The 25,256-nt window shown below is 45.3% G+C and overlaps 1 protein-coding gene across 5 annotated transcripts in view; it reads right to left on the reverse strand.

Annotated features, from left to right (window-relative positions):
* Positions 1 to 25,256, reverse strand: part of cep85l (centrosomal protein 85, like) — a 355,373-nt gene that overhangs the window by 261,542 nt on the left and 68,575 nt on the right. The window lies entirely within an intron of this gene.

Below are 25,256 nucleotides of genomic sequence, written 5' to 3' on the forward strand. Positions count from 1 at the left end.
GGCGTGGGGGGGGAGGGGGGGGGGGGGAGAGAATTGGGCCCCATAAAGGCCCGTTCAGCCAGCAATTTCCGCTGGGTTGCCGTGTGGTTATCTCCGCACACGAGGCGGTCCCTTGTCATCTCAAGTAAAATGGCCTGTAATCGCAGTGCTCAGCCAATTTACGTAAACGGGCCAGAAACTCAGTAACAGACTCTCCTGTGGTTCTCTCGGTCGTATTGAACCAGTATCTCTGAACAATGACTGACGGTTTGGGGTTATTGAGGTCTATCATGAACGCCACCAATTCATTGAACGTCTTCGAGTCTGGGGTCATAGGGTAGTTTAGGCTCTTTATTCTGCTAAAAGTGGAAGTCCCACAGGCAGTCAGGCGAATTATGCTCTGTGGGTTAGCCCTGAGAAAGTACAGCATATGCTCGGCATACTCGTGTTAAAAGCATCGAGCCTCCCGAAGAGCGGCATTTTTGAACCAGTGCTAATGTTGCTCCTCTGTGGTGAGGTGCAGCCATGCTCTGGATGCCCAACAACGCCACCTGTAGTTCCATTTTGTCCTCATTGCCAATATAGCAATTAATGAGGAGTCCCAAAAAGATAAGTTCAAGTAGTTTATTTCCCACTCACAATAAGAAAGCACTGCGGTGAATAGCACCCCTAGTCCCAGTCGGGACCATCCGAAGATCCCGGCTCCCTTCTGGGCTGGCTTTCATCTCGGGGAATTAATGTGCCCTACTGTTGGGCCTTTGGCCCTCAGTGGGAGAACTCGCATTCCATGAGCCGCACGTGGAGATCGATCAGGTCATCTCCATGGGCCTTGTGGAGGTTATAGCAGTGCCAATATTGTATGTAGCCAGGGGAATGTTGACAATCTGCTCCTATATGCTCAACATTCTGTTTATGAAAAGTTCTTAGTACCTTTTGTCCTGAAGCAAGACCTAAATCATAGAATTGTAGAATCCCTACAGTGCAGAAGGAGGCCATTCAGCCTGTCGAGTCTGCACAGACCCTCTTTGAAAGAGCACCCTACCAGGGCCCAATGTCCCATTCTATACCATAACCCGACCTAGGGGCAATTTATGGTCAATCCATGGCCAATCCACAAAATCTGCACATTTTTGGACCGAGGAAGGAAACTGGAGCACTCGGGGAAAACCTATGCAAATGCGGGAGGAATGTGCAAACTCCACACAGACAACCACCCAAGGTCGAAATCGAACCCGGGTCCCTGGCACTGTGAAGCAGTAGTGTTAACCACTGTGCCACCATGCCGCCCTATACTTATCTAATTACCCAGTTAATGACTATCCTTGGGAAGGGGCAAGGGTAGCATGGTGGCTCAGTGGTTAGCACTGCTGCCTCACAGCGGCAAAAATCCTGGTTCGATCCTGGCAACGGATCACTGTCCGTGTGGATTTTGCACAGTCTCCCGTGTCTGTCACCCCAGAACCCAGCGTAGGTGGATTAGCCACAATAAATTGCCCTTAATTGGAAAAAGAAAGAATTATGCAGTTTAAATGTTTTTGAAATCCTTGAGAAGTGGCAATGTGCAGTCACTTTGGGGGTCAAGATGTCTCCAAAATGAGAAGTAAATTAACCCTCTGTAGCAGATGAAGCAATGTCAGCTTATCCAGTCTGTGTGAATCTAGATGACTGTTACTAATTGATCAGCCTTCCTGGTTCATTAATGAGACAGAAAGATAGACATCTGACTGGACTATAGGAATCTTCTCACTGTGATCTCTCTGGCCTTACAAGGCAAAGTATTAACAAGTAGTCTAGACAATCAGTGGGAAGCTTACCACACAGCTTTAGCTGGTTAGACTCAGCTGTACTTCAATGCACCTCCGGATATTTCAAAGTTTTCACATTTTCCAACCTGTCGTAAATTATTTGAGTTGGTAAGTGGGGTGTATCCCTATTGGGATAGAGTGCGAACTCGTATTGGGAAATTGGAACTACTTCTTAACCAGGTTTCAAGGTAGATTAGCTTTGAAAAGCACAGTGCTAGTTTTTCATCTGAAAGTTTTAAAAAATTGAAGTTTTGTGATTTGGAGAGTACACTCTGTTTTTATTCTTTGAAGATGAATATTGATACCAGAGACAGAAATATGTCCTATTTTATGCAATTAAAAATTCACTTCCAGTGAGAAACTACACCAAGCAGGAGCACTCTATGGTCTTGCACGATGCAAGATTTAATAATAATTAATAATAATAATAATCGCTTATTATCATAGATCATATAATTTACAGTGCAGAAGGAGGCCATTTGGCCCATCGAGTCAAAAGAACACCTTACCCAAGCCCACACCTTCACCCCCATAACCTAGTAACCCCGCCCAACACTAAGGGCAATTTTGGGCACTAAGGACAATTTAGCATGGCCAATCCACCCAACCCGCACAACCCCGGACTGCGGGTGGAAACCGGAGCACCCAGAGGAAACCCACGGACACACGGGGAAAGCGCACAGACTCCGCACAGACAGTGACCCAAGCCGGGAATCGAACCCGGGACCCTGGAGCTGTGAAGCAATTGTGTGAACCAGAATGCTACCGTGCTGCCTCCCTCATGTCTTTGTAGTTACCCTTATTTAATTGTAATACCATTACATCGGATTCCAGCTTCTCCTCCTCAAACTACAGGGTAAATACTGTCACAAGTTGGCTTCAATGAAGTTACTGTGAAAAGCCCCGAGTCACCACATTCCGGCGCCTGTTCCCAACCGTTCGAAAGAACAAGTTGGAAAACTGTACATCAAGTGCCGGAATTTTCTTCATATGATTCCAAGAGGTGATACTCCGCACCAGAAAAAGAGGAAAATTATCCGTTTAGTATCAATGCCGTCAGATGCAGAATGTTGCTGAAACAAACTTTTGAAAAGCTGAGATGTGTCTTTTTTCGGAAAGTTCTGTACTAACAAACTACGTTTTAGAATATTCTACCTCAACAATGTAGGGGCTGGTTTAGCTCACTGGGCTAAATTGCTGACTTTTAAAGCAGACCAAGCAGGCCAGCAGCACGGTTCGATTCCTGTACCAGCCTCCCCGGACAGGTGCCGGAATGTGGCGACTAGGGGCTTTTCACAGTATCTTCATTGAAGCCTACTCGTGACAATAAGCGATTTTCATTTCATTTCATGTGCCTTCGTCAAATCGTGCAACAGTTCCTTATTGCATCAGCATGACATTTTCTATTTCCCATAGAAGTTGTGGTGTTTCTGAGTGAGATTGCAAATTTGCTGCAGTTTTTCTTTGTCTGTTTTAGGCCCATGGACAGTTGTCATTGGGCAGGATTTACCAAACTCATTGTGATTAATGGAAGTCTGGTCACAATTCAAACAGTTAAAATGTCTACATTTTTAATATCTATTCATGCAATCTGACAGGTTACTTCAGTTTTGGCTGCTACCAGCTTATTTCCCCCAGGCTTCAGAGAATATTCAAATGCATCATTCCAAATACAAAAGGCCAGGGGCGCAATTCGGGGAATAGCGGGGGTTGTAAATTTTTACGGCCATGCTAGTCTGACGCCCTCCCGCTATTCTCCACCCCCCCCACGCCCGACTCCCGACACGAATCGCTGCCGCCGTTTTTTTACGGCGAGCAGCGATTCTCAGCTGGCCAATGGGCCGAAGTCCAAGCCCTTTACGGCCGTTTTTACGAACGGCAAACACACCTGGTCTGGCCGTTCGTAAAAACGGCCGTAAAGTTCGGATCTTGGCAACCATGGCACCGATTGGCACGGCAGTACCACGGCCGTGCCAAGGGTGCCATGGGCCCGCGATCGGTGGGCACCGATCGCGGGCAGCGGGTCCGATTCCCGCGCATTCTTTGTCCTTCCGCCGCCCCGCAGTATCCATTCGCGGGGCGGCTGAGGGGCATCCTGGCCCGCGCATGCGCGGGTTTCGCGCAAATGCGCGATGACGTCATCCGCGCATGCGCGGGTTGGAGTCTTCCAATCCGCGCATGCGCGGCTGACGTCATGTGACGTGTCAGCCGTCGCAAACTCTGGCAAGCGGGCTTAACGAAATTCGCTAGCCCCGACCGGGAACCGATTCTGGTCCCCGGTTGGGGAGGGGGAGGCTGGCGTCAAACCCACCCGTTTTTGACGCCAGCCTTACGATTTCTCCCTGTTTGGGAGAATCGCGCCCCAGATTCTCCATTTGAAAACCTAAGGGGTGAGTTTTCTAGCGGCGGGATTTTCCATTCCGCTGGCAACACATCCCTTCCCGGCGGTGTGAGGTGGCCACAATCAGTAATCCCATGGGCTAGTGGGGGGGGAACGGAGAATCCCACTGCCAGTGAGGGTGCGCCACCGAGTAACATGCGGTTGGGGGACTGCAGAATCCAGCCCTTATAAGTGTTGATGCCGGGACTGAATTGCTTGTGGTTCACATTCCCGCCGGGGGTACTATTTGTGGAACAATTCAGGACATGCGAATGGGTCACCACTCTAGTAACGCAAATTCCAAGCAATTCTCAGCCCAGCAGGCATTCTAATACCTGGGGCAGGTTTGCGCCAATGAGCCTGCCACTTGAAGCTGTTTTTAAGCACTTACCACACAAGCACTGCAGCCACCAAGCTGGCTTAGAGGTGATCTTACACCATGGAGGTCATGAGTCTGAGGTGGGCCCTCGGCTCCATGCCAGTAAGGAGGGGAAGGACACCCTCTTCCCCACTGTGGGCCGCCGACTCAAGCCTGTCCTCCTGAGCACTGCCTGGGAGATCGTGGCAGAGGCAGCCAGTCTCACCAGGAGGAGACTCCGGAGGGGTGGGGGTCACTAGTGAGTCCTCTGCCCTGAGAGGAAGCATTCCAAAGGCTGCAGTGCAGGTGTCCTTTGGTTGGGGGGAGAACTGCTGATCCGATGCTTCCTCTGCAGTGAAGCATTTCTGAGGAGCCGGTGGGCTCCTGATTGAGCTTGACCCTTGATGTTACAGCTGGGTGTCTAGAGGCACAGCCAGGCTGGGCTCCCAAACAACGAGGCCTTCTGTGCATTTAAAGGGCACAAGCAGTACTCCGTAGCCAGGAGACTGAAAGTAGCATCAAAGGGCTGCATTTAAAAGACAGACTGCAGCAATGGCAGTCTGAGCCAGGCCTCCCCTCCCCCCAATCCCAAGGGGATAGCAAACAAGGGGATAGCTTTTTGAAACTTCTTTTACGACACCCTGGGCTAATGCGTGGTCAATTCCAGCAACTCTTGACCCAGAGTCACAGCACATTTGAAAGTAAGTATTAATTCTTAGAAAATACCCAAAGTTTTGAACTTTGGCTACCCAATAATGACAGTCACTAGGTTTATAATTTAATCACAATTAATTTTTATTAATTGCAATGACTATAATAAATTGGCAGCAAATACAGCTGCTTAATAACTATCTAATTCCTAACCCCCCTTCTTTAACTCACCCCATCCTCTACACATACACTAAGACAGACAAGTATAGAGGGGAAAGAGGGGTGAAAAAAAAATAATACGAAAAGTGAAAGGATAAAAGTTTCCGTTTCAGATGGACGTGTTTCAGTTAAATTTTTCTTTAGGATAGACCTCTAGTTGGATGAGGTATTTGCTTTCATGTTGTAATGTTTTTCACTGTAGATTCATTATGATCTCACGATGTCTCTGCAGATTCAGAACCAGCAGGCAGGAAGCATTTTTGAGAGAGAGAACAAAAGAGAGAAAGAGAGATAGAGAGATAGAGAGAGAGAGAGAGAGAGAGAGACAGAATTAATGAATTGCCAGGCAGACAGGCAGAATAGACCAATCCATTGGCTACCAACCAATTAAACCGCATCCCTCCAATCTCTCGGGTGCCAGAAAGTCTGAGATCTGTTAAAAATCTAAATCTTCATAGCTCAATAAATTATTTTTTAATTTGAGTTCCTTACTTCCTCTGCTTGATTTAAAGGCATATTTCCATTAAATATCCATAGATCAAAAATTATAACAACAAAGTAAACGAATTGGGAAATGAGGAAAATAGGCGGATAAGGAGTTATGGGGAAGAACCAGGAGAAAGGGGTTGAGAAACATATTCGCCATGTTTGAATGGCGGAGCAGGCTCACTGGGCCGAATGGCCTAAATTTGCTCCTATGTCTTATGGTCTTAAGGAATCAATGGGAATGGTTCTTACACATCTCCTTACTTCTGTCCTCACCAACCACTGATCCACTTAAACATCCCCCTTTCTCCACCAAACACCTTTGCTGGGTTCTTACTTTTCCAAATGTATACCCACATCTGCCTCCAAACAGATGTGTACCCCTCCCATATCACCAAATAACCCTCTTTAAAGCAGAAGCAATGTTCTCTATAGCCGTGGTATATTATTATTGATTCTCCTTAACCATTCTATAGCCTTATCATATGATTTATCATGGGATCTGCTTACCTTGCCCCCCAACTATTGTCCAACCCAACAAGACTTCCTATGCCTATTTTCCTCCTCATTCACATGCTGCATCTCAGCCACATCATTCAATGATACAAAGGGGGCTTTTACATATAATTTTATGAGTTCCCACTCTAGCTGCCCTTTTCTCAATGTGTCCATTGTACTGTCCCATGTCAAAGATGTGCCATAAGTTGGTCCACCTGAGCATTCAACAAAACATTGAGGAGGATTCTCAATTTCAGAGACCAAATGCTGAAGCGATTCCGGAGTGATTCAGGACTAGCACAGGCACCATGTGGAACTAGTGTAATTCCAATAAATGCTGGCATGTGATTTGCAGGGGTCGGGATCAGCACTGGAAAGCCTGACAAGCAGGAGCTGCATATAGGCCCTCCACTCCCCACACACCCTCACCCCAGCCAAGGAGATGGCACTGGCTGTGCTAGAGCACACCTATCCTGTTAACGGATCGGCTGGGGCCAAAAGGTACCTGGGGGGAGTCTGGGGAGTCACTCATAAAGACCAGTTCTGCTAAATTCACAGTGGACAGTCAGCGACATGCGCAGCCGCGTGGCTCCCTTGCAAGCTGCAGAAATGACGTCCGTGCCCGTCCACCCTGACCACACGGCCCACCTGCTGGCTGCCCCCTGCTACTCCTCCCGGCCCTGTCTGAAACCCCCCCCTGTCATCACACTATAATGATGTTGGACACTTTCATACCCCCTCTCTCCCTCAGCAAGTAGGATGGCCATTTCCCAATTTTAAATACCACAAGTGAACCTTGCCGTCGGAGGCAGAGCATCGCGGGAGACCCTGAAATTGCCGGGTCGGGCTACTAATGATATGCCAACCTACAATTTGAATGCCCACACTGGCGTACAGCATGGAACACATTCACGTCACTGTTGTGGCACCGGAGTACGAAATTCTGTCAGGCGCCTGGCGCCAGCCTTGATTGCTGGCCGGTGCATGATTCTCCGCCCAATCGCGTTTCCTGATTCCAGCGTCACTGGGCGGAGAATCCCGCCAATCATCTTTGGTCCTCCCACAAATTCCTTGTCCTCATTACTGACTCCATTCTTTTCCTTGGTCACTGTGTTTACCCAAATTAAACTCTTCCCAACCTCAACACCTTGTTCAACCCCAAATTGAGATTTCAAGTTCATAACCTCTTCATGAGAAATCACCATTATTAATTGCACATTATTAATATTGCCCTCACTGTGCTTCCACATCAAGCTCAGATAATCTGCTTCTGAAATTCTCGATCAAACGTTTGTCACCTCCAGATTCCACTACTTAATGGTTTCCTGCATGGCTTCAAATTTCAACCATTATAAGGTTCAAATCATTCAGAATGCTCCAGCCTGATCCTATCCTGCACCAAGGTAAACTTACCACTTAGAATCATCCTTACTGACCTAAATTCTCTCCTCATCTCTCAATGTCTCAAAGTGTAAATTATAATTGTCTTTAAATTCACCACCACCATGCCCCTCCCTACTTCCCTACAATCCTCTATTTGTCTGACGCTAGACTCTCATGAATCCCCTTCACTTCATCTAACCAATGACAGCCATGTTTTCTGCTGCCTGAGATGTGATCTGAGGAATTCTGCCCCTAAAGATTTAAGACCCTTCTTAAAATCCAGCAAGATTTTGCTCTCTGTCACAATTGCTCCTTCTTTAGCTCACAGTTAATTTTCCTTACTTCCTTCCTTTATTAAAATGCTTTTTAGACATTTTCTCAATTTTGATTGATTAAGCTTCTATGAAACACCTTAGACATTTTTCTTTGTTAAAGGTGCTATAAAAATGCAAGACATTCTTTTTAAAGTTACTATATAAATATAATTTTTTTTTAAATCGAAGAATCTGTTCTGTAGATTTTTAGCCAGAGTAATTAATCTATCTGTTTTCAAAGTCAAAGACAGCAGACGCCTTATGGCATATAATAGGATGCTAAATAAAAGTGTTTCTCTGACCCCTGGGATTGCTACATTGACAGACTTCCGGTTTATCAAGTTTCACACCAGCTTGTATGGAGCAAGAACTCTCTTGTGGGAGTAGTCTATATTGCTGAGCATGAGGAATATGTCTGAGGAGAACCTAAACTTTAACACTTTCACCTACAAATCCTCCAGCTTTCAGGAGAGAGAATTTCAATTCATTAATTGGAGACACCAGTTATCCTCTCCTCATTGCTGTGTCTGTTAACAATGCTTGATCACATATAAACCATTTACCCCGAGGTCATAATGTCTAAGCCACAGAGGCACGGTAGCGCAGTGGTTAGCGCTGTTGCCTCACTGCATCGAGGATTGGGGATTGGGGTTCGGTCCCGGCCCCGGGTCACTGTGAGTGTAGAATTTACACATTTTCTCCGTGTCTGTGTGGGTCTCACCCTCACAACCCAAAGATGTGCAGGGTAGGTGGATTGGCCATGCTAAATTGCCCCTTAATTGAAAAAATTAAAATAAATATATGCCTAAGGCTCTTGGTCAACATGCAAGATATATTTTATTATCTTGCAATATATATGTATATATACAGTTTTCATTATATCACATTGCCACAATGGCTCTATGTCTCAGCTACATTTCTTACAAGATTATCAGAATGTTCAAACAAAGGCAATTTAAAAAAAATTAAGATCAAAAACGAGAATCAGGAATTGCGAAAACTATCTGCTACAAAGGAACTGATTTTATGCTAACCTGCTTTATAGATGTGTCAAAAAATGTTTTGTTGGTTGGACTTTTATTAGTCGGGAGACTGATACTAAATTTATGGAAATGCTTTATTTCCTCTGGGCAGATGCATGAACAGAGGGGTCAGTGTGAGAATGACTTTTCATTTCAAATACAGAAAACTCAATTACTGTATCAATACAGTATGACTTTTATTTTCACTAAGATTAGCCGAGTATCAGTACTTTCTAAGGATGCTGACAAAATGTCAATGGAAGCGCAGGTGGTAGAGGGAATGGATAAGATGCCAATTGCTAGGCAGGATGCACGAGAAAGGCTGTATATGGTCAGAGAAGATAAGCCACTTGGTCAAGGTGGCTCGTATCCTAGCTTGCTGAAGGAGTGGGACTGGAGATAATTGAAGGGCTTGCCATAATCTACTGTAGCCACCTGGGGTGGCCACTTCCCGATTCAAAAATGGATGCCCGCTAAGAATACAGGGAAAATTGGCCAGCCACAGGAAAAACAAGCAGGTGCAAGGTTTCCTGTGTATTAAGATTTGCAGAACCCAGACAGAACCGAAACCAATCGCCATCTACATACTAATGAGCAATTCCCGGGAACAATTAGAAACATTGAATCAATCGGGACCAAGACAGACTCCCCGGCGCCAGCGGGGGCCAGGACAAAGGCAGGCCAACGGACACATAGAGCCCGCCCAACGATCAGAGAACAGCTCCAGTATTGGAGAAATCGATTAGAACGATTGGGACATGGTCCAATTAATTGGGACCAGGTCCGGGGTCCGCCCACAAGGGCGCAAAATCCCTGGGGACTATAAAGTAGAGTCCCCAAGTTCAGTTCGCTCTCTTGGCAGCTCTCAAAGAACTCTTAACCGTGACTCTCAGCGAGGAGAGACCTGCATCAACCAAGTAAGTCTCCAGTCAATGCACGCTATGAGATAGATGCTCCTAGCTACTCCTAACCGTGACACTCAGCGAGGAGAGAGCTGCATCAACCAAGTAAGTCTCCAGTCAACGCACGCTACGAGATAGACGCTCCTAGCTACTATTCCATACCAGCTTGAAGCCAGCAGATTCAGAACCGGACAAAGGCCATTGTTCCTCTGACCTGGTGGGCCATTCGAAAGCTAAGTATAGGCATTTAGTAGCAGTGATAGTTTAGTAAGTAGAATTTGTGCATGAGTAGTGATTGACTGTGTGTATAATAAATGTGTATTGACTTGAAACTTACTAACTGGTGTATTGAGTTATTGATCAGCACTTGGCTTTGAACCTCATGGTGGTATCAGAAAGATACCTGGCGCCTCTAGAGCAAAGGTTATTAAAACAGAGCAATTAAGTAAAAGCAACACCTAGCAACACTACGCATCTCCCCTGGATACAGGAAAGGTACAAAAGGATTGGAGAATGATTCAAGGAAAGATTTAAGGAAAAAATTGGCTGGTCAGATTAACATCAATGGTGGGTAGGATAGGGAAAACGTTAATAGCACTTGCAGAGGTTTGAGTGAGCCAGCACAGATTTTTGAAAGTTGATCACGTTTGACTAATCTAATGTTTTTATGAAGTAACAGAGAATTCAATGAAGGGAATCCAATAGGTGTTGTCTATATGGGTTTTAAGAAAACATTTGATTAAGCACCATACAAAATACAGAATTGAGTCTTATGGAACAGGGGGGATCAGTGACAATTTGCATTAAACAAATTTGCTTAACAACAGAAAACAGCGGCTTATGGTAAATTGTTATTTTTCAGACTGGTGGGTGATATCACATTGCCACAAAGGGTCAATGCTAAGACCACTGCTTTTTTTAAAATAAATTTAGAATACCCAATTTATTTTTTCCAATTAAGGGGCAATTTAGCGTGGCCAATCCACCTAGCCTGCACATCTTTTGGGTTGTGAGGGTGAAACCCACGCAAACATGGGGAGAATATGTAAACTCCACACGGACAGTGACCCAGAGCCGGGATCGAACCTGGGACCTCGGTGCCGTGAGACAGCAACGCTAACCACTGCGCCACCGTGTTGCCCCACTACTTTTTTTTGATAGGTGGGATTCTCTGGTCCCCCAGCCACATGTTTCTCAGAGGTGCACTGGTCGTGTGCGGAGTGATTCGCTCTTGCCGCTGCTTATCAATGGAATTTCCAATTCAAGCCACCCCACCTCACCAGGAAACCCACGGACGGGGGGGTGTGGGAAAAGGGAATCCCAACAGCCGGAGAATTCTGGCCAATATATGTTATATAAATATCTTGGATATTGGAATACAGAGTAACATTTGAAAATTAGCCAATGGTGCCAAATTTGCAGGTGTGGCTGACAATGAGGATAGCACTGCAAAAAACATAAATAAGCTCGCAAAATGGACAGTCAATTTGCAGATGGAATTTAATACAGAGGTATGAGGTGATGCAATTTGTCAGAAGGGATAGGGAAAACCTATGCAGACCTGATGGCATTTATTTAAAGAGTGTGCAAGGACAGAGGAAGCTGGTGGTACATAAATCTTCGAGGAACATTGGTTATAGACCTTGGGCATCATTAATAGAAGTATTGAGTACAAAATCAACTGAAATCAAAATGCCCTAATCCTGTAAAAGTAGAATATTATATGCATTTCAGGTCACCGCACTTGAGGAAGGATGTGAGGGGCTTTGAGAGGGTGCAGAAGTATTACTAAAATGGTTTTAGGGATGAAGAGTTTTAGCTGCAAGTTTAGGTTGGAGAAGTTAGTGTTGATCTCTTTGGAGCAAATGAAGGTGGTAGTAGATTTGATGGAGGTGTGCAAAGTAATGCAAAGAAAAGTTCTTCTCTTTAGCTGATAGTACAAGGATGAGGGGACACAGATTTGGGCAAGAGATTCAGGGGAATATGAGGAAGAACTTTTTTACCCATCAAGTAGGAATGGCCGAAGAACACATTTTCTATGAGGGCAGTGGAGGCAGAGACGATCAATGATTTCAAAAGAAAATTAGCAGGCACTTGGGTGAAACTTGCAGAGTTACAGTCACAGAGCAATGGAGTGGGACTAACTGATTGCTCTCTAAAGAGCCGGCAAAGAAGTAATGAACACAATGGCTTCCTTCTGGGCTATAATTATTCTATGGCTCTATGGAAAAGACTATTTTCTTCATCCAGCTCACCCTTCAATATTTAGTAAGAATATTTTGTAAAATGTAATGTTTAGGTAAGTAGATTATTTGCAAATATTTGAATTTCTGTGGAGATTTTGTAAAGAGTCTTTTTACAATGTATAGAACATTGAAATCAACTCATAAACAATGACAAAGATTACTTATAAATATTCGATCCAGTTGTGTTGTTTTAACATGGTGCTTTTCATACTTTCAGGAGTTCAAACTTTTTGATTCTGTGCAAATGAAACTCTTGCCATAATATCTAAATATTACCCAGAAAATATCTAATTACCATACAATGTTTACATCACTTTCCATGTATAGCCTCAATATAACAACAATGTTATACTACATACGTTCTCATAAAACCAAACCTTTGACATTAAATCTTTGATTACATTCTACTCTCAACTAGGAAATCATAGATGACACTCTCTATAATCAGCTTTTTGTATGGTTCCCATTATGTTGCTGATCATAACAAAGATCACAGGGTTGGGGGAGATCCAGCAATTATCATGCCTTTGATGACCATGGGTTTTATCTGGGGATCCCTAGCTGAAGTGGTTGAAAAATCCATTCAAAAATTCTAAGCTGGATAATGTGAGAGTTTCAAGATTCCTTCCAGAAAAAAAACACGTTTTGAAAAGGGTCACCTAACACAAAAAAAAGAGATGTCTAAATATTTTGATGTCCGCAATATGATCTGCTGAGAACACTCTTGAAGAGCTGATATATATGGTTTCACCCCTTTATCTTTATGGTCTCTTATAATGGGGAGAGAGAGGCAATGCCACAGAGCCACCCCAGAAAATTGGATGCAAGGCAAGAGCTCAGTGTAGCCTAATTCCTAGCCAGCCAGCACTAATGTTACAATGGGAATGCAATGAAACAGCTCTGGATTCTTTGAATCCAAAAACATATTTTTCAATTTTTATTATCTTTCCTTTTGAATTTTCATACAGATGTTCTCTAACTGTAGTTGAATTAAATAACACTTCATTGTATAATTCAAAAAGCATTTCAAAGGGTTTCATATGTAATAAAAATGTATGAAGAGCAGTAAGCCATTTAGCCCTATGGGGCTGTTCCACCATTCAAGAAGGACATGGCAGTTCTCTATATACTTGCCTTTGCCTCGTATTCCATAGGACCATAAGACACATGAGTAGAAATAGGCCATTCGGCCCATCGAGTCTGCTCATCCATTCAATAATGGCTGATATGTTTCTCATCCCCATTCTCCTGCCTTCTCATAACCCCTGATCCCCTTATTAATCAAGAACCTATCTATCTCTGTCTTAAAGACACTCTGTGATTTTGCCTCCACTGCCTTCTGCGGCAAAGAGTTCCACAGATTCACCACCCTCTGGTTGGAGAAATTCCTCCTCATCTCAGTTTTAAAGGAGCGTCCCTTCAGTCTGAGGCTGTGGCCTCGGGTTCTAGTTTTTCCTCCCAGTGGAAACATCCTCTACACGTCCACTCTAGCCAGGCCTCTCAGTGTCCTGTTTCAATAAGATCTCCCCTCATCCTTCTAAACACCAACGAGTACAGACTCAGAGTCCTCAACTGTTCCTCATAAGACAAGGTCTTCATTCCAGGGATCATTCTTGTGAACCTCCTCTGGACCCTTTTCAAGGCCAGCACATTCTTCCTTATATACGAGGCCCAAAACTGCTCACAATACTCCAAATAGGGTCTGACCAGAGCCTTATACAGCCTCCGAAGTACATCTCTGCTCTTGTATTCTAGCCCTCTCGGAATGAATGCTAACATTGCATTTACCTTCCTAACTGCCAACCTTTACATATACTTGGTAAACAAAAACCTATCAAGTTTAAAATTAGAATTGATCTAACATCAGTTGCCATTTGTGCAGAGAATTCCAAATTTCTACCATCCTTTGTATGTCAAATTGTTTTTGACTTCACTCCCGAAAGGCTTGGCTTTCATTTTGAGGCCATATTTTCAGGTTCTACAACCAGTGGAATTCTCGATTAACTCTGTCAGTGAAACTGCCTGAGGTAATCAATGCTGAAAAATGTATCCAAGTCAGCTGGATGTGTTTTGTGGAAAAATCCCAAACTGTGCCAGTTACCTGAAAGCGATGGATTTAAAGGTTAGCCTTTAAGGAGGAGAAAACAGATGAAGAGTTTTAGAAACAATCAGTAACTTCAAAACAAAATTGAATGGACACTTCAGGAAATAAACTTGCACTGCTGCAGCGATGGAGCGAGGAAATTGACCCCTGGATTGCTCTACAAAGAGTCACGGGCACTCAATGGGTTGAATGGCCACCCTCGGTGCCATAATGATTTATAGGAAGTTGAAAACGCTGGTCAACTCACTCCTTAACCTTCTAAACACCAGGCCACAAAACGTTTTTGTAATTTTTCCCGATAATTTAACCCCATGGAGACCTGGCAACATTCTGGTAAGTTACACTGCACTCTCTCTGAGATCAAGACATGTTTCTAAATGTGGTAGAGAATTATAGCGTCATGGAGTTATACAGTACAGCAGAGGGCCTATGGCCCATCGAGTTTTCACTGACAAAGCTACACTAAATCTAGACTAATCCCACTTTTCAACGTTTGGCCCACAGCTTTGAATGTTATGACATTTCAAGTGCTCATCCATGTATGTTTAATGGTTGTGAGGTTTACTGCCTCTACTACCCTCCCAGACTGTGCATTCCAGACTCCCAGCACCTTCTGGGTGAAAGAATATTTCCTCAAATCCCTCTACACCTCCTGCCCTCACCTTAAAATTACGTCCCCTCGTTATTGACCCTTCAACTAAGGGGAACAGCTGCTCTCTATCCACCCTATCCATACCCCTCATAATCTTATATACTTCAATCAGCCCCCCCCCCCCCCCCCCCCCCCCCCCAGCCTTTAAAAGAAAAATCTCAAGCCTGTCCAGCCTCTCTTCATAGCTCAAATGATCCCTCCCAGGCAACATCCTGGTGAATCTCCTTTGCACTCTCTCCAGTGCAATCACATCTTCTTAGAGTGAGGTGGCCAGAATTGCACACAGTTCTCTCGCTATGACCTAACCAAAGTTTTGTACAGCTTCAACATAAACTCCCTGCTCTTTTTACTAGCATGACTAATAAAGGCAGGTGTCCCATATGCCTTCTTAACTACCCTATTTACCTGTCCTACCACCTTCAGGGATCTGTGGACAAGCATCCTAAGATCCCTCCATTCCATTGAGCTTCCTAGTGTCCTGCCATTCATTGAGTACTCCCTTGTTGTGTTACTCCTTCCAAAGTGCATCACCTCGCACTGTTCAGTGTTAAATTCCAATTTAAAGATCTTTGTACATCCACGCCAAGTATCTTAGCACCTTGACTTTTCAGTTTTACCCCATTTAGAAAGTACTTTGTTCTATCCCTTTTACACCAAATTAGGTTTATCTCACAGTTGCCTACATTGAAATCCATGTGCTACAGTTTTTCCCATTAACATAATCTATCAATATCTCTTTGAAATTTTATACTTCCATCTACACTTGGGCGACGCAGTGGCACAGTGGTTAGCATTACTGTCTCACGGCACTGAGGACCTGGGTTCGGCCCCGGGTCACTGTGCGTGTGGAATTTGCACATTATCCCCACATTGTCTATGTGTGTCTCACCCCATAACCCAAAGATATGCAGTGTAAGTGAATTGGCCACGCTAAATTATCCCTACTGGGGAAAAAAAAAGAATTCGATACTCTAAATGTTTTTAAAAATGCTTCCAGCTACACTGCTTACAATACAGCCTATCTATGTGTCAATACATTTGGATATGTGGATTTGTTTTGCACTGTCTAAGTCATTATTGAACGGTATTTAGTGGAGGGAATGAGTGTCTCACCCGCTGGCTGAAGAGCAGGTGGGAGCCCTGCGTTGCCTCTTTTAGCGAAGGCCCATTGAATTACGTGCAACTGACAGCCCACTCTCACCCTTTCCTGATTTTAGGCCCCTCCATTAAACATGGGGTACTTTTGAATCAAGTTGACCCTCAAGTGACAACAGGATGAGGCCCTGAAGTGGCATTTAAAAGGTGGGACGGGCAGGCTGTCCACTGGCCTTCCCACCATCGACTCAGGGTAGAGGTGGGAATGTGGCCACCAAACTTACCACAGGGGATGATATATAATTCCACCCACAATGAATAGTTGAGGTCTCAAAAGATCCTTGCAGGACATCACTAGTCACATCCTACCAATCAGACTGCCCTAAGCTCTGATTCCTGCCAGTCAGCCAATTTCCTAACCAGGTAAACAATTGACCTTCAATTCCATGAATTAATAAGAAGCAAGGTTTCTACTGTTGTCCTTGAAGTTGCCAGTTAGCAGCGCTGAGTCAAACTGACATTGGTTAAGTGTTCCACCATTTATGGTTAGAAACAGACAATAAAATAATAGAAATACTGCTGTGCTCCCCATCTGAAACTTCTTTCAGTGAATACAATCAAATAATAGGAAAAATATCTCCCTTTCCTCCTCCATTATAGTTTATCATTTAAATCTACGGAGGCACCACCAAACATCAAATAATAAACAGGGCTGGAAGGTTGTAATTTCCTCTATAACCCAAATCAGGATATTCCCAACCAAATGAACTCCACTTCCGACTGCCATTTCCCTTCCTCGTTCCCAGTTTGACCATCTCATTGGGCTTATCATTTATCTGATCCAAAACCAAAGTCATCTTTCCAATTTCCCTCATGTTCCCCACTGCCTTTCAAGCTTTATTACTCAGCGGCTATCAGCTCCATGCACTGCTTTCCAATGCTGCATATCTGCTCACCTCCAAGGCTTGTGCTCCTGAGTCTATGAGCAAAATCTCAGGAGACCCATTGGTGTATCAAAGCAATCACAAAGAAAGAAAAAAATTCACAAAATAATCAAAACAAGAAAAAAACATTAACAAAATAATCACGAAACAAAAAAAAAAGTTTGATTGGTACAAACTTGTATCATGAGGGGTGAATAGGACTCATGAGGGCAGCATGGTAGCACAGTGGTTAGTACAGTTGCTTCGCAGCACCAGGGTCCCAGGTTCGATTCCCGGCTTGGGTCACTGTCTGTGTGGAGTCTGCACTTTCTCCCCGTGTCTGCATGGGTTTCCTCCGGGTGCTCCGGTTTCCTCCCACAGTCCAAAGATGTGTAGTTTAGGTGGATTGGCCATGCTAAATTGCCCTTTGTGTCCAAAAAGGTTAGGTGGGGTAACTGGATTATGGGGATAGGGTGGAGGTGTGGGCTGAATTAGGGTGCCCTTTGCAAGAACCGGTGCCGACTCGATGGGCTGAATGGCCTCCTTCTGCACTGTTAATTCTGTGGCTGGGATTCTCCAAACATGCGGCTCAGTGTTGACGCCGGCGTAAACAACGGAGTGTTTCACGCCGACACCAACGGGCCTTTCGGGCCAGCATGGCGCCGGAGTGCTCCACACAGCTCCAGCTGCCGTGTTCGGCCCTGCACTGCCGGCTGCGGGTCCAGGCACGTGCGCGGTGACCGCTTCTGCGCTTCTGTGCAACATGGCGGAGACACACAGCAGGCTGGCACGGAAGAAGGTGGGCCCTCCCCAGTTTGCGCGCGCCCGGCAATCGGTGGCCTCAGATCGCGGGCCTGGCTATCGTGGAGGCCCCATCGGTGAATGATCACCCCGCCCCCCCAGCAGGACGCCACCTCAGCCGTGAGGCCGAGCTCCCACCGGGTGGAACCATACGTGAACCACGACGCGGGAACTCACCCGGTCGACTGCAGAGAATCACCGCAGTGGCCTCTTTCAACGGCCCCCAACCATTGCATGCGCGACTGGCGCCGATTCTCCGGTCACGGGTCTGACGCCCCATTCTCCGCCCCTGCACCAAGCACCATTTCGGAGCAGAGGCTCGGAGAATCCCAGCCTGTGATTCTGTAATATATTCTTTCAGAGATCCTCAAGTCCAACTGGTGATTTAGTGCCAGAACTAATTAATATTGGACTCACCAGGGTGGTACATTTTGCAAAGTGTAATTACATTTTTCACAGTTTACACATCGGTCCTCTACACCTACTTAGGTTTGCTTGGCTTACTACCAGGAAATAAAAAACTGCTTCTGAAAACAACAAAAAGAAGATGAGGCAAAGCCTCATCCATTTAGGGCGGGAGTTTTGTTTCAGGGGAAGGATCCTGACATCTGGAGAATTATTTGCGGGCCCAGAACTCACGTTAGGGTCATATGCTTAGTGCAATCTTTTTTGGGGTGGCCAATTACTGGCCAGGAGCACGCTTGCCATCTAATTAAGGATGATATCAGGCTCCTGAGCATGGAGGACCAATAATAGACCCTCCAACAATGATGCATCAACTGCCCTGCCAACCAAGGTTGGATCTGCTGATGTTTATGAGAGAATGAGAGAGAGCGGGGAGGGGGGGGGGGGGGGGGGGGGGGGCATATCATGATGGAGGGACCCTCAAGAAGATCAGAAAACGTGATTCTAAAAAGGCCGCAGCTGTCAAGTTGTCATCGAGAAGTGCAATCCCTCCACTGAACAAACAGTGGCCAGAGCGGTGGCCCAATGATCATGGCAGATGCGGCAAAGCACGTAGCAGGATGGAGCGCTGGACCTTCTCCTCCCCCCACCCCCCCCCCCCCCCACACTGTTCCTGCCCCCAAACCCATCTGTTGCCAGGCAGCCGACCTAAACCCTTTGCCATGTTTCAGCCACCATTACGGTCTGACTGTCCAGTCTCTCCTACTGCCTTTTAAAAGGCCCTTTAAGGACAAAAATTAAGTATTGGCCACTGTTGTCACCACTCCCCAAACCATCCATTTTTAAAATGGCCTACAAGTGGAAACATATCAGAAAACCTGCAAATTGCACTCCAAGGCCACATTTCTGGTCCTCCTAATTGCAGTCTTCCAATCAGCTGCCCTCTGTGACTTTGTGATACTATACCTTATCATCGGAAATGTAATAATATCTTGGAAATGCTGAAACTAAAATAATCCCCTATGCTACTTTAGCAGCCTTTCTGCCATCTTGTTGACTACTCTCCTCAAATTACCTCATAACCTTTTAGTGAAATGTCATCTTCTGAATAGCCTTGGCTCTGCAGCCTTGCAGCTAAAGTCGCTGCAAGAATAGCCCTAAATATTGTGAGCTGGCAAAGAGAAAGAAAATACAACAAAATCAACATGAATGTGTCAATCCTGTCTTCTCTGGACTACTTGGTTTGAATTAACGAGATTCATTCAAATATTCATCTTTCAGGAAAAAAATATGTACAAACAGTGTTAAAATGACCCATTAAGAGGAAAGAGAGTAAAGCAAAAACTGTGATCTGGCAAACTTAGCTGAATTCCAAATTAAAATTTGCAAAACAGGAATTTTTCCTTCAATCAACCTTTTAATTTATTTATCTCTGACTCTAATTTATCTACTGCATCAACTTGTGACTCCCTCACTGTGGGTTCATACTCTTGAAACAGCCGGGATGTGTTTGAACTTAGCATTAAATGGCTCTGCTGAACTCAGGTTTCCCTCCTGTCTGACCCCTTCCCACTAAAGGCAAAAATGGAATCTTTCAGAAACGGAGGTAGGTCTTCCATATCCGGGTCCCACCTGCCATTTTTTAAAGAACTATGGAATATTTCCGACTTTGTACAAATTTGAGCACTGAGCAAGGAGACACTGGCCTGGACTTTTGTTTTTGAAGTGGGTAGGACAAGTTGGGAAGTTTCCCGGCTCACCTCACCCACCTTGGGAGAAATTCCCTCAGATGGCACAATCTTCGTTTTGGGGCATAATGAAGGAGCCAGATTGAGTCGGATTGAGTCAGGTCAGAGAACCAAGAGGGGGGGGGGGCTTTAAAGCAGTCTGCCTCAGATACTTGGCAGCCCCTGTGACCACCTGCTACTTTATCCAAATTGGTTCATTAAAGTTTAGGCCCTCTAGTCCTCATCCCTTACACCTCAGCAATGCCAAACCTACTCCCTAGTCAACAACCATGTTGAATGCCCATGTAATGTCAATCCCTGCCCCTATGGCCACTTTTAGCCACCATGCCAACTTAATGTCAACCCATGCCCACACACCCGATGGCCTCATATAGCCCATGCCAATTAAATAGCAACTCAAGTCAGCCCACCCATCAACTCGGCCCTAACTCCCACCCCTCCCCACAAATGCACCAAGTATCCACCATGGGCAGACCTCAGAGGTCACATTGAGATGCAATAAAATAAATGTCTAAATATCTGTCACAGCCTTCATGACATGAAAAAAACACTCTCAATCATAAAAAGTCCATTCAAAAATTTTAAATCTCACTAAATATTTCATCATTTATAAAAACAAATCAAATTCTATTTATAATCTCACAACAAAGACAGTTAATTCTTTAATAACCTGTTGAGCTATCAGTCAAACTGTCAACTCAGGGACTCCCTGCTGAGTATAGCTTGTGAAAATCATCTAAGCATTCATAATGCAAAAATGATAGCCCTTGTGGAAATGTCAACAGCTGTTATAACTGCAAGAACAGATTTTTTCAAATCCCCTCTGTTCCAGGCATCCTGTTTTATTTTAATTTGGGGGATTTTAAAAACATATCTTTCCGTAGGTAAATCAGTTATACAATTAAATAAAGAGCCGCTTCACACAGGATAGACTGATTGGCCTCCTTCTGTGTTCGAGATCTAATGCAGGACTTTTTGGACCGTCTAAATGCAAATAGTACCATCCTTCAGAAAGTTCATCTGCAAGGAAGACTTTAAAAAATTTTTTAATATAAATGTAGAGTAGCCAGTTATTTTTCTTTTCGGGGAAATTTAGCGTGGCCAATCCACCTAACCAGCACATCTTTGGGTTGTGGGGTGAAACCCACGCAGACATGGAGAGAATATGCAAACTCCACATGGACAGTGACCCAGAGCCAGGATTCGAACCCAGGTCCTCAGACCCAGTGCTAACCACCACGCCACATACCACCCCTGGAAGGAAGACTTGTTGAGTACGTTATATAACAAGATCATGAATCTATTTATAAGGTCTATGATCTCGCTACGAATGGCAAAAATTCACCCCCACATCTCAATAAAATACAAATTTTTAATTTGCAACCAGGAAATACCATCAGAATATTGATATAATTTAGTTGTAATTCTAGAAGATTCCCTATGCCAGTCAATAAAATCTCCGGCAGCATTAGTTCTGAACAACTGACTCCACATTTAGATATAAATTATTTTGAAATATTCTATAATTTATGCAAAGATTAATTGAATTCTAGCATGTTAAGGTCAGATGTACATATTTTGAAGATTAATTGATCTGCAATAACAATATTTATCACCTATGTGGTTTCATGAGAGTGGCATGGTAGCACATCGGTTAGCACTGTTGCTTCACAGTGCCATTGACCCTGTTCGATTCCCAGCTTGGCTCACTGTCTGTGCGGAGTTTGCATGTACTCCCCATGTATGTGTGTGTTTCCTCCAGGTGTTCTGGTTTCCTCCCACAAGTCTCGAAAGGTGTGCTTGTTTGGTGAATTGGACAGTCTGAATTCTGCCTCAGTGTACCCGAACAGGCAGCTGAGTGTGGCGACTAAGGAAATTTCACAGGAACTTCATTGCAGTGCTCATGTAAGCCTACCTGTGACACTAATTAAAATTATTCATATTATTATCAAATGCCTAGAATTCACAAGTTTTCCTTATGAATCTGTGTTTGAAACAAGAAGTTGCGTTAATATCTTTTGCAGGGTTTTTAATGGTTGTGTTTTTCAACTGAAAATATGGCAAGCAATTGACATCTTTAATAAATGTATTTGTTTCTGTGAATGTAACTGCACCAGCCTGATTAAGCTAGGCTAAGCATATTAAGTGTATTAGCAATTTTCAAATTTAAAATAGTGAGCCATACAACTATCAAATCTTTCATAAATCGATGGATACGTGCGTCTCCATGCTTCGCACTGGTCTCATGATGATGAATTGTGATTCTACTTTTCACATCTGAAAATTTTGTAAAACAACAAATGGTTTGAACAAAATATCTCAATTTTCCACAACGTCTGATTTCCAGATCATTGGAGAACAAATGTACCCCTCAAGATACACTTCAGGACTCTGTAGATACCCCAACTGACCGACTCCAAAGGAATTGCCCAGGAAGTTTGAACTTCAGGTGGGAATTTCCAGTATTCCCTGGAAGTCTCCATGAAGTCTCTGTCAGAGCCTTTCCATAGTTCCAACTTACTTACCAGGATATTTATCCAGGAACATCAATCAGAATAGTCTAACGTCTGGTGAATAAACAACTGACACACCCGGTTGTCCTCTGGCCCTCTATTCCTGCTTCAAACCCTCCCAATAACCCCCCCTCCCCCCCAGACTCCTTCAGCAACTCAATCTGACTCGCCCCCAGCAGTCACCTTCCTCTGACTCCCCACACCCAACCCAACCAGACTAACCCCATCACCCAACATCCCCCGACCCAGAAGCCCCACAACCCGACAACACTAGCCCGTTTCACCCTATAGCCCCTCCCTACAACACCCTCCAGACCAAATCTGACAATCTCCGACCTGCCTCCAACCTTCCCAATCAGCTCCAACGATCCCATGCCCCACCGATCCACAAGCCCACCGAACCCAACCATAACCCAACCCAGCTGCCATTCATACAGATTCCACCACCCCCATCTAACTTCCCACCTAGCTACCACCTGACCTACCTGTTACCCTACTCATCGACTTCTCTAGCCTGCTGCCACCCAACCCAGCTGCAACCCTTTCAACCTCTCCACCTCACCTAGCTGCCATCCTACCCAGATACCCGCTCACTTATCTCACCCACCGTACCCAATTAAACACCTACACATTCCCCCACTCAATCATACACCCATACATGAACACATCCCAAAACTTTAAACGTTTGTGAACATTTCCCAAAATATGTGCCAGCTAGTGCCGTTAAAAAGGAAGGTTGGCTTGTCTTTCCCCGATGATCCAAGGCTACGAAGAAGTATTTTGATGGAAGACCACTCCACATTTCTGAAGAAACCGGGATCAATGGAAGAGACAAGAAATACAGAGCAGACTCATGGTGCAGAAAAGTAAGAGAGGAGCAGCAGTCTGACAGTGATTGCCGCTCCTCGTTTGGTTCACGTCAATGTTCAACATTAATATTTGTGAACTAAATGCAATGATTCAAAGGTACTATTAGCTATCTGAGGAGATGATTCGGGCCTTTAAAGCACAAACTTATAGGGCGGGATTCTCCGACCCCCCGCCGGGTCGGAGAATCGCCGGGGGGCGGTGTGAATCCCGCCCCCGCCGGCCGCTGAATTCTCTAGTACCGGAGAATTGGTAGGGGCGGGAATCGCGCCGCGCCGGTCGGCGGCCGCTCATAGCGGCCCCCCCGGTGATTCTCCGACCCGCGATGGGCCGAAGTCCCGCTTGTTCTATGCAGGTCCTGCCGGCGTAAATTGGACTAGGTCCCTTACCGGCGGGACCTGGCGGCGCGGGCAGGCTCCGGGGTCCTGGGGGGGGCGCGGGGCGATCTGGCCCCGGGGTGTGCCCCCACGGTGGACTGGCTCGCAGTGAACCTACCCTGCGCATGAGCGGGAATGACGTCAGCAGCCGCTGATGCTCCCGCGCATGCGCGGACCAGCGCCAGCCGGCAGAGTCCCTTCGGCCCCGGCTGGCGCGCGCCAAAGGCCTTCCACGCCAGCCGGCGGGGTGCAAACCACTCCGGTGCCAGCCTAGCCCCTGAGGGTGCGGAGGATTCCGCACCTTTGGAGCGGCCCGACGCCGGAGTGGTTCACGCCACTCTGTCCCGCCGGGACCCTCCACACTGCCGGGTACGGGAGAATCCCGCCCATAGTTTCATATTTTTGGCCTGTCGTTTATTTTTTAGAAGTATGTTTATTCAGGTATTACATTTTGACAAACAATGAAACAAAACCATAAGAATGATAAATCACAGCAAACAAGAAAAAGGTTCAGTATATATGAATACAAATGGGGAATACAGGAGAACAGCAGTAAAACCAGCCCAATACGATCATAAGGCATAACCTGAAGCCTCTCTAAACCCAACCAGAAAACAAGGGAGAACCATGATAAGGCAATGAAAACATGGTAAAATGGTGCACACCTTCTCATGCAGTGACTGCTCTGAATTACCTCGAGAGTTCAGCATAAATGTTTTGCGCCATGTTCGTGTGTGCACCAATATATATCTCTTCAACTCCAGCAGTCACAGACTTGCCAATGACACCCACCAACCTCCCCTCCTCGGATACCAGACCCATCTGCACCCATTCAGGGACCAATCACGGTTTCTTTATACCCATCCCGAAAAAAAAAAGGAAACATACAACGAAAATACACGAAAACCCTAGCAATAAAAGGGAAATTGGGTTTGTTTATTGTCAGGTGTACCAAGGTACAGTGAAAAGTATTTTTCCGCGAGCAGCTCAACAGACATTAAGTACGTGAAAAGGAAAGGAAATAAAAGAAAATACATAATAGGGCAACACAAGGTACACAATGTAACTACATAACACCGGCATCGGGTGAAGCATACAGGGGTGTAGTGTAGTGTTACATCTCAAGATGTCCCTAATAAGTACCTTCGAGAAGGGACATCCCAAGCTCCAGGGGGAACCACAGCACGGAACCTGGCCTAGCCCAGCACATTCTGACACATAAGTCTTGCCCACAGGACTCCCATCACACCCTAAAACCTAGACCCCAGCCAATCCTGCACTCCACTAACCACACGCAGGGCAGTGCACCACCCCCATTTATACTTTAAAAAAAGACGAAAGAAGTATGCCAGCCGAAGCCTGGGAGACCCCCTCAACAAAGAGATGAAGAATCATAAAGACACCCAATAATTGGGCGCCCTGGTCTGAATCCCTCCCCACCCGGTGCAATAAGGGGAACCCCACCATAGACCACCAGGATTTATAACAGCACACAACGCACGCAGATAGAGAGAAGTAAAATCCTCTG

This window comes from Scyliorhinus canicula, chromosome 6 (assembly GCF_902713615.1).
Source record: "Scyliorhinus canicula chromosome 6, sScyCan1.1, whole genome shotgun sequence".
In the NCBI taxonomy this organism is placed as follows: Eukaryota; Metazoa; Chordata; class Chondrichthyes; order Carcharhiniformes; family Scyliorhinidae; genus Scyliorhinus; species Scyliorhinus canicula.